The sequence below is a fragment of the Cryptomeria japonica genome, chromosome 7, assembly GCF_030272615.1.
Source record: "Cryptomeria japonica chromosome 7, Sugi_1.0, whole genome shotgun sequence".
NCBI classification, from domain to species: Eukaryota; Viridiplantae; Streptophyta; class Pinopsida; order Cupressales; family Cupressaceae; genus Cryptomeria; species Cryptomeria japonica.
The window spans coordinates 244,168,256-244,178,385 of NC_081411.1; positions in this window are offsets into that span (position 1 = coordinate 244,168,256).

Consider the following 10,130-nt stretch of genomic DNA (forward strand, 5'->3'; position numbering starts at 1 on the left):
CTACTATCTCTCTAGGATCTCATTTGTATGACCCTTTTGAGTTGTACCTCAGATAAATTATACATTATCCTTTATGTTGTTGAGCGGTTCTTGCATGACATGTATTTTGCATGTATACCCTATGATTAGTGTGAGAATAAGCCTACCCCTTGTTGTGTGAGTGTGGTTGTGAACCATGTGACACCTTTTGGTGAGTTGGAGTGGACCTAAGGGTTTCTCAAGGTTAAATGACATGGAACCACAATCAGGAACGAGGAGATCTTAGAGAGAAATTTCTAATCACAATCAAGATGAACAAAGGTTTGACCGAGCCTTCTCTTTTCACTTGTATAATGTTGTAAAAAGTGCAATTGAAGTACATTTCAATCCTTGTATCATTATGTAACATATTTATTTGAACTCCCTAGTTGATGGCTTGTAAACAAACCACATAAGTGGTACCAATGTTATAGTTATCTTTACATGTCTTGGTATTGGAGTCGAGAACAAATGCTATCTTGTATTCTCTTTGAGCTTTTATATTGATTGGTTAAAATGAACTTAGAGTATATTTTTATTTTGTTTTGAAAATAAACATCATAGAAAACACAAACTTAATCAATGAAACACTAAGAAGATTGTGAAACCTTATGTATGATCAATATTATGGACCCACCTCATTTGAGGATTGTTTTGGGTCCCTTGAGTTCTCTTGGACTAGGCAAGAGGTGCGAGACAAACCCCCCCCTTTGTCCCTCATGTTTTAATTTTGTATTGGAATCTTGGAGGCTCCCTAAATCTTTGAGTAATCTCTTATCATGAGTTAAGGTGTCTTATGACTAGGGGTCTAGGGTCCCTATGAGCCTTGAGTTGACTTTGGAATTTACAAAGTTTGATTCTCATTTAATTACTTCTAAGGTAGTCTTATGTGATTGGCATGTCTTGGGGATAAAACTCTAGCTTTTAGTTTTCTCATTGATCAAGACACCAACAATAGACTAAGACTACAACACTAGGGAGGACTACAATGCCTATGTCCTTGTGACTGTGACCATTGCATGTGGCAACCACATAGACATCTCTATGTAAGGTTAGGGTTGTTTGAGTTAAGCTTGGACAAACTAATCATATCCTTTTTTTTTTGTGATTGTGACCTTTTCATGTAGCAACCACATAAACATAATCAAGATACACTTCATCGTCAAAGGCTAATAGGAATGTGTCCTAGACAGGCTTAGGTTTTCATTTTATCTAATCTTCCTCCCAAATTTTATTGGCTTGCTACCACTTCTTAATAGGTGAAAATACTTTTGGAGTGTAATCGTGATTTACTCTTCATTAGAAAATTCATTGATGTAGAAAAATGACTCTAATTGATTAAAAGTTCAAAGCTATCTTGTATACTAGGCCAACTTAGGGGTTTTGGGTGAACCTTACGATAAAACAATGATGAATGTCATGCTACCTATGTGGATTTTAAATTTTCAACCAAAATTATTTTAGTCAAAACCTTTTTGATCATGACTCTTCATCTTTCAACTATATAGAGGCATGATTTCACCATTATGAAGAACTAATATAGATCGATTTCACTAAGAAATATTTAATCTAAAATTACATGATATCAATTTTCAAATGGCTTTTTTTGGATATTGCAACTTCTTGACAGTTTTTCTTGTGTTACATAATAATAAGAATAATGCCTTTTATAGTCCACGATGCTAGCCATCTATGTATGGGTCTACAGATGAGTTAGAGCAATATGGGACTACCTTGTACTCCTTGCGAGAGGTACCTAACTGCACTACAAATGAGGCATACATACCTTACCCCCTTGTGGGATTTGAACTTCTGACCTCTCTTTCAAGAGCACAAACTTTCTCCACCACTAGACCAACTCAGGGAGCACATGAATTGATTAAAAAATCTATAAACCCTTAGTAGATCTAAGAGTGTATATTTTGAATTTTAAAAATATTATTTTTGATCAAATAAGTTGTGAGATGAGGGACCACTCCTTATTTTTTAAAATCAAAATTCAAACAAAAAATATCTGGACTTGTGAATTTGAGAGCCAACAAGCAAGCCCTTCTACAATAAATTTGTAAGGTCAAAGATGCCAAGAAAAATCTAAAAGTGATAAGTTGTCTACAAATCAAGAAGCTAAAATGAAAAATCCAAACTACAAAGGGATATAGGAAACAAAATTTCCTTTAAGAGAAGAGGGATCAAGTTCATTTTATTGAAAGGCTCCTCCTAATCTTAGTGGAGGGTATTCATAGTCTATATAGTCTCATCATTAACCAAGCCATAATCTAGAGAGATAGATTTATTCACCCAATTTTATAAGATGATTGAGCACACTCTAAGAGGTAATCTAGAGTTGTACTCTATGATCTTTCTATCAATTAGATTACGAGAACACCTTAGAGGGAGACACTCAAAATTCAAGATTTGGAAACAAGTGCCCATTGAGAAATGGATTGTAATTGAGTGGGTTGTAGACTTAGAAATGCCAATCATGGTGCATACTTTGATAAGTTTGTTCTTTGGTTCCACTAACTTTGAATCCATGTTGACAAATATACCAACTTGACTGATCATTTTTTTTCTTTATGATGTGTCTTTCATAATTAGTGGTAAATGGAATAGGTTGATCCAAATAGGAATAGAATTAACAGTGGTAGCCATGTGATCAAAGAAATGGAACCATGGAGAAATAAATAATCCACACTTTTTAAAATTCATTCTGTCACATAAAATTGTATTCCTCCATGACATTAAATTAAAGGATAAAGAACCATGATTAAAACAACTCAACCAAGGGAGTTACCAAATTATTCTAGATTTATTTTGTTCAAGCCACAAAAGATTGAAATGATATATTCTTCTTAAACACCTTATATGATAGGAGAGTTCCTATAACAATTATCTAGTATACATAATTCAATGGGATCATTAGCCTTCACCACCAAAGTATCACTCAAGGAAAAAGATGGGAGAGCCAAAGAAGATTTCTCATTATTGTGCAAGCATGGAAGATGTTGATAAAGGTTGGGGTCTCTTTATTTTTTACTTATCAATTACATTAACTTGAAATTTTATAAGGCCTTGAAATTGATGATGGACACCCATACCTTTATGTGGTGTCCATACAAATAGCATTCTTATCAATTTCAATTTGTCTCCCTTTTTTCAGACTTTGAAATTTCAATTGTTCTATTAATTCACCTTATTTTATCTATTTCTATTATTGGGTCCCTATTCTTTGACTACTAGGGGAGATGTGACACATATTAGATCAAATTTGGTGGGAAGAACACTCATTAATCCCAGCTTGGCTACATTATAGGGTACTGTAATTGAGATTGATACAAAATTAAAATAGTAATTATGTTTTATTTATTTTCTCAACCTTACATGGTATACTCTTATAAAAAAGTATTTCTACTATCTTATGATGTTGTCTACCTATCTAACTTTGTGTATTTTCTTTTGTTTGATATTGTTACATGTATGTATATATAGATTACACATCATGAAGGCAAAGAGTTGTTATGAAAGTTTAAATATTTTTCATTTGTGACTTATCATCTTATGATTGTTGATAATTGTGGCTTATTTGTGCAATGTTCTAGTGGATGACTTAAAACAAAAACAAGTATCAAGGTTGTCACTTGGGTTATCATGGTGACTACATTGTATGGTGTTTTAATTATAATACTTGAAACAATGTAGTGATGTGTGATGTGAGTTAGTCTTTATAGTTTTTCTTCAACATGTGTTTTACCATGTTAAAACCATGATAAAAACTATAAAGGTTGGCTAGTTATTGCAAAGTCCTATTTTATGTATAGTTCTTTGCACCACTGATGAAGTATGCATGGTATTTTCTAGAGATCGATTAGTGATCTTGTCACAATTGTGAGCATCTAGGGGGTTCTTTAGTCTACTAGAGACTTTAAATTATTACTACAACAATCAAACCATGAGAATGGTCTTTGTGTTACTATTAAAATCAATATTGATCCTCTTAAATTGATTTCCTTCCCATCTAAAGCAATAATCACTTGAATTGTATACAAAGTAGGTGCAAAACCTTGACCTCTAGTTGTTACTTAGTGGACCATTTGGCTTGTTTTGGAAGGGAACTATATTTAACCACTCTATAAATAGGCATTGAATAAATTTATGTACATGTTTCTTCCAAAATATCATGTCCTTGTTATTATAGGTTGTGTGTTAGTTGGTAGTGAAATGTAAAAGATAAGAATGTATGGTTGTATGATACAATCTTCTTAGAGTTGGTACATGTGTGAGCAAGGAATTATTTTATGAATCTAGTATCTATTACTATCCACTAATACTACTATATTGTGAGGATCAATACTACACTTGTGACTATGCATATGTGAATTTCCAAGGAGCACGTTACTTGTAAACCTTCATTGGCATTGCATCAAAAAATTACTCCTTTTGAAAATGATAAATAACATATGAGAAGCAGAAATAGAGAGTAACAAATGTACCTTGGGAGTTGAACCATCTCAAGTTGTAAGGTTTTGGATGAAGTATGACTAGTAAATTTGGTTTTTTAATGGTTTCTAAAAAAATGATATCATTCAAGCGACCACCACTGATCATTAAATCTAGTGGCTACTATTACACCCACGTCTATGAATGGATTGACCACCCTAGATCAACTTTTTGGCATGATTGTGTGGTTTTGACTATGTTATTTAGAGGATCCGGTTAATATTGAGAGGGGGATGAATCAATATTAACAACAAACTGAAATCCTAAACCAAACTGATCAATACTGCACCAAACCATATCATAACCAGTACCGGTAGCCACTAAAATCAATCTACTAATCAGATTTATCATTTAACTGCTCATTTAAGTGTTCCATATCATGCATGCAATAGAAAGATATCAACTTAACACAAACACAAATCAATCACCATATGAACACCAGGATTTTCATGTGGAAACCCAAATGGGAAAAACCATGGTGGGAATTGGTACCCACAAGATTTTGCACGCTTTCAGAATGCACCCTGTTAGGAGCCTAGCCCGGTTAGGAGCTTACAATTATGCTTGGTTAGGAGCAGACCCTGTTAGGAGTCCCTCGTTTAAGGGAATTACCTCAGCCCTATTAGGAGCTTTACTCTATTAGGAGTAACCTTGTGAAAGGATTTAGAACCCAAGCTAATGAGTCACCCAATGAAGGGATTTATACAATCAGGCCTGTCAGGACATACCCACATAAGGGATTTTGAGTCTGCTACAACTATTAGGGAACAACAGATGCATGATCTGAAAATAGCACTCTCTGTTTGCTTGTATAGATCCTTTTATGCTCCAATCTGCTTCTCTCTTGTAGACACACACACTAGTTCGGCCACATACTCTTCTTTTGATCACCGACACAGTAAATCATCACAAACTTACCCCAAATAGACTTTACAACTTAGTTGGTTACAAAACCCTAACGTCATACTAAGATTTACATCATAGATCACCATAGATCTTTACAAATCATTACAGATCATCATATGGATCATTACAACAAATTACAAATCAATTACAACCGTTGAATGATCATAAATCATCACCACACTTTGATCTGATAAGCAATCAAGCCCTTAAAACATTCTTCTATGTTCTTCATTGTTTCCCAAGAGATTCCATCTTTAATTGCGCCAAAACAACATTTTAACACTTCACGTGGACTCAGCCAGGCCATCATCATCTTACAAACATATTGTAATACACCGTTGAACTCAAAATGATTACCGGTTATAAGATTTGAATACCAGTTCTTAAACCCTACATAAAATACATCAGTCAATCACAAACATGAATTTCGATAGCCATAACATGATGTGGTTCCAGTCATAAGCTCATTACAATGTTACAAACACATATTCCAAACCGCAACACCAAATTCTTCAACAATCTCTAGATCCAATTACTTAAGCATAACACAGTTTCACATTTACCAGTTAAAGTCCTATTTGCCAATTAAATGTCAAATCCATTCCATAGATTTTTTGGTCAATCATAGACGACTTAGATAACATGATAGAACAATGCAACAACAATTTCCATCAATGACAACACAAACTGATCATCAGGTCATCAAACAACATCTCAACTATATCATCACCAACAATCCTTATACTGGTTCATCAATATCATCAATAGCTATGCCAATATCCATTCACATTATCAGTTATGCCAATGTGCCAACATTCTCCCCCTTTGGCATTGATGACAACACTGAAAAACCTGATCATGTTGAACTGAATTGATCTATTTTGTACTTGCTCTTCTTCTCAACATCTCCTTTGTATTCATTTTTTCAGTTATCTAATTCTTCTTCTTCTCAACTAGTTCTTCTCTCCCTTTGACAATAATGCCAAAGGTGCAAATACCTTTGTTGTCTTCATCTCTGCTGCTGCCATCTTTGTTCATCTCATCATAGCTACTCCCCCTAAGGAGTAACCCACTTCACATCAATCCAAAACTGAAAGATATTCAATGAACTCACTGAATTGATGCATCACCAGCATCTTAGTTGATCTTGTGCAGGGGTACAACCCCTAATCTACCTCTGAGATATTCAAAGGTTGTCTTAGGCAAAGTTTTATCGAATAAATCTGCTAACTCCTCTTTCCTAGACACATACTCCATTTTTACTTTCTTCTCTTGTACTCTTTCCCTTAGAAAGTGATACTTCAACTCAATGTGCTTTTTTCTTGCGTGTAATACAAGATTTTTTCAAATATTAAATAGCACTAGTGTTATCACAATGAATAGTCACTAGTTTAGACATGTCTTCCTTAAAACCTTCCAAAATGTGTCGCATCCATATAGCCTAAGTACAATTCATTGATGTTGCTGCATATTCTGGTTCAGCTGCAAATTGTCAACTACAAGATTGTTTCTTTCTTATCCAGTACACCAATATTTCTCCTAAAAAGAAAGCTCCACTAGTTGTGCTTTTCCGATCATCAACATTTCCAGCCCAGTCTGCATCTGTGAAAACTTATAAAGAAAAATTATCATTGTAAGGATACTACAAACCATAATCAATTGTTCCTTTCAAATACCTGAATATCCTTTTTACCGCTACCATGTGTGTCTCCCTAGGATCTTTCTACAATCTTGCAACCAATCCAATAGCATGTGCAATGTCTTGTGAAAAATATAATGCAACTTTCCAATCATAGACCTGTATTCTTTCTCATCCACAGATGGTGAATTATCTTGTTTTGACAATTTACAAACTATCACCATCAAAGTACTAATCGGTTTACAATATTTCATGCCAAAAGTTTTCAAGACTTATTTTACATACTTAGTCTAACAGATAAATATTCCATTCTCTAGTTGTTGAATGTGTAAACCAATAAAGAATTTTATCTCACCAATAAGAGACATCTCTTTTGCAAAAGACATACACATGTAATCATTACTGATGGAGTGCAAAACCGATAGGTTAGATTAAAACCTGTGGTAGTATAACACACAAAAATCAACAAGAAACAGGATTAGTGTTAGTGTTATTCAACCAAAGATTAATCTAAGCAAGCATATCAAAAGAGATACTAAGATCATGCTAACATATCTAACAAATGAAACAAATATGAGAAGGCATCTCCAAATGCCTCTTAACATACTCTTAGCTCCTTCTCCCTTGTACCTTTCCTCTCCAAGTTCCAAACTAATGTAGCTCTCAGCAGCTTTTTGCACTATGGATGCTTATGGAGGTTCGAGATTGAAGTATTTGTTCTAAATGTGAATAAAAAGCTAATACTAGATGCTATTGATGCTAAAATGATTTATTTTAAACCAAAATGACAAGATATTAGTGATTTATGCTAAATGCTCTCTAGAATTCACTATAGCTTAAATGCATACAAGTTTTCAGGATCTGGATTATGAAGAAATGGGCTCTATTTATAGGAAAAATGGAGCAATGGATGGTTGAGATTGAGTAATCTCAACAAGGGTCAGGATTGAATGATATTCAATCCATGTGATGGCTTTCAACCCAATCCCAGGATGACAAGTGTCAATGTGAGATAGGTTGAGAGGAGAGGGAATAAACATTATATGCTTGACATGACCTAAAGGTTAACTTGGGAGTTAAGGTCAAGGATGGGTTGAATGAATAAATTCTTTATTCAAAGAATAAAGCTTTTATCCAATGGATAAACTCTTGTGCAAAGGAAAAAGGGATAACCATGGTCAAAGCAATAAATGCTTGAGGAGACCCATGAGTGCAAGTTGAATTAACCATAAATGGTTATGTAAGAGCCATTAATAGTCATGTAAGAGCCATTAGTGGTTTTGGAAGACTTGGGAGGTTAAATTGTTGAACACACAAAGCATTAAATATTTTTCAAAGACTTTGGAGTCTTTGAAAAGTGACTTAAAGTTGCTTAGGGATGTGACAATAATTAGGGGATGGATTAGGCTTAATTAGGAAGGGGTTAGAAGAATCTAGAAGGGGGTTTAGGAATGCAAGTGGATTTGGTGGGTGAGGGAAAATAGGATTTTAATTAAATTAAAATTCATTTATTTCAACTTGTGGTTGCAAGTTGCATTTGTAGGAATATGCAAGTGGGAGGGTTTTAATGATTTAAATAAATGTTAATTTATTTAAAAGAGGAATAAGGGGGGATTTAATTAAATAAATAGAATTTATTCATTTAATTGATTGTGAATTTGGTATAATGAATTGATTAAAATAAATTGAATAATTTACTTAATTAATAGGAGAATGTTTGAAGATGAATTAATTAAATATTAATTTAATTAACTAATGGCTAGTGGATTTTTAATCAAATAAATAGCAAATATTCATTTAATTAAATTGGATAGATTTATGTGACTACATTTGCCCCTCTTTGAGATGGTGCGGTTTATCGCGTCGTTTCAAAGAAAGAAAAAATAGGTGTGAAGAAATGCCCCATAAAATGTTAATTTAATGGGTGGTATGCCCCCTTGAGAGATGGGCCGATTTTTTTTGAAAAATTGGGCGATCTCTCGAAAAAGAATGAAAATTGGCAGGGTGGTAGAAGAGAAGAAGATAATAGAACTAATTGTGAAAGAATGAGAGAAAATGGAGTGAATACGAAGAAACAAGCCAGCGAGTACCCTGAGGTTATGCAAGAGATATAGAGAAGATGGAGTGTGTAGTTTGGATTGATGCTATACAATAGATCAAAATTGGTTGGACAATCTGGTGCAATCGGTGTAATTGCCCTGGTCGAGTCAAAGCATGACAGTTGATGTCAGTTGGTCGCTTGGACAGGATAAAGTCTGAGTAAGTGAATCAAAGTGACCTGATGTGACTTAGACAATTGATGTAATTGCCTGATGAAGTCGAGGTATATGAAGCAAAATACTCTTTGAGACTTAGACAATTGATGTAATTGTTCGTTGGATTGTGTTGGATTGGTTGATCAATTGATAGTGTGTGCATGGGATGGATGGTTGTGGTGAATCATAGCAGTCCCGTTGAGACTAGGTCATTATGATAAATGTCTGATGTAGTCTAGGATTACCATGATCGATTACCTATTGAGACCCGAAGATACTTGATCATAGTATCTATTGATAGTCTAGGTGTGCATGAGTTGATGTACCTATGCAGATAGAGCAATTGGCTTGATTGTGTGGATGGCTGAGGATGGGAAGCACAACCCTTCCTGTTAGAGATGGATGGTGATGAATGTGGCTTGATTGAGTTGATGGGAAATGATGAGGGGATTGTGATGATGTTGATAATCAAGATAGGGAGGGTGAGGGGGGGATTTGATGTTAGATAGAAGAAATGGAGGACCTATGACTCATTCCTATGGAAGAAGAGGAAAATAGAGTATGCACCCATTGTCATTACTATGTATGAATAATATGCATCTATTTATGAATGTATGGATGGATGGAATGCAACGGAATGCAATATATACAGATGAGATGGAATGACGATCCATAGTGCTCTATTTTCATCATTGAGCTTTAAAATGTTGAAAGAAAATACAAGCAACTTGACATAATGATTCAAGATGACCTGAGTATTCCTTACATGGATTTGATATAGCAAGTTAATACAAACAACTTGATATAATGGGTCA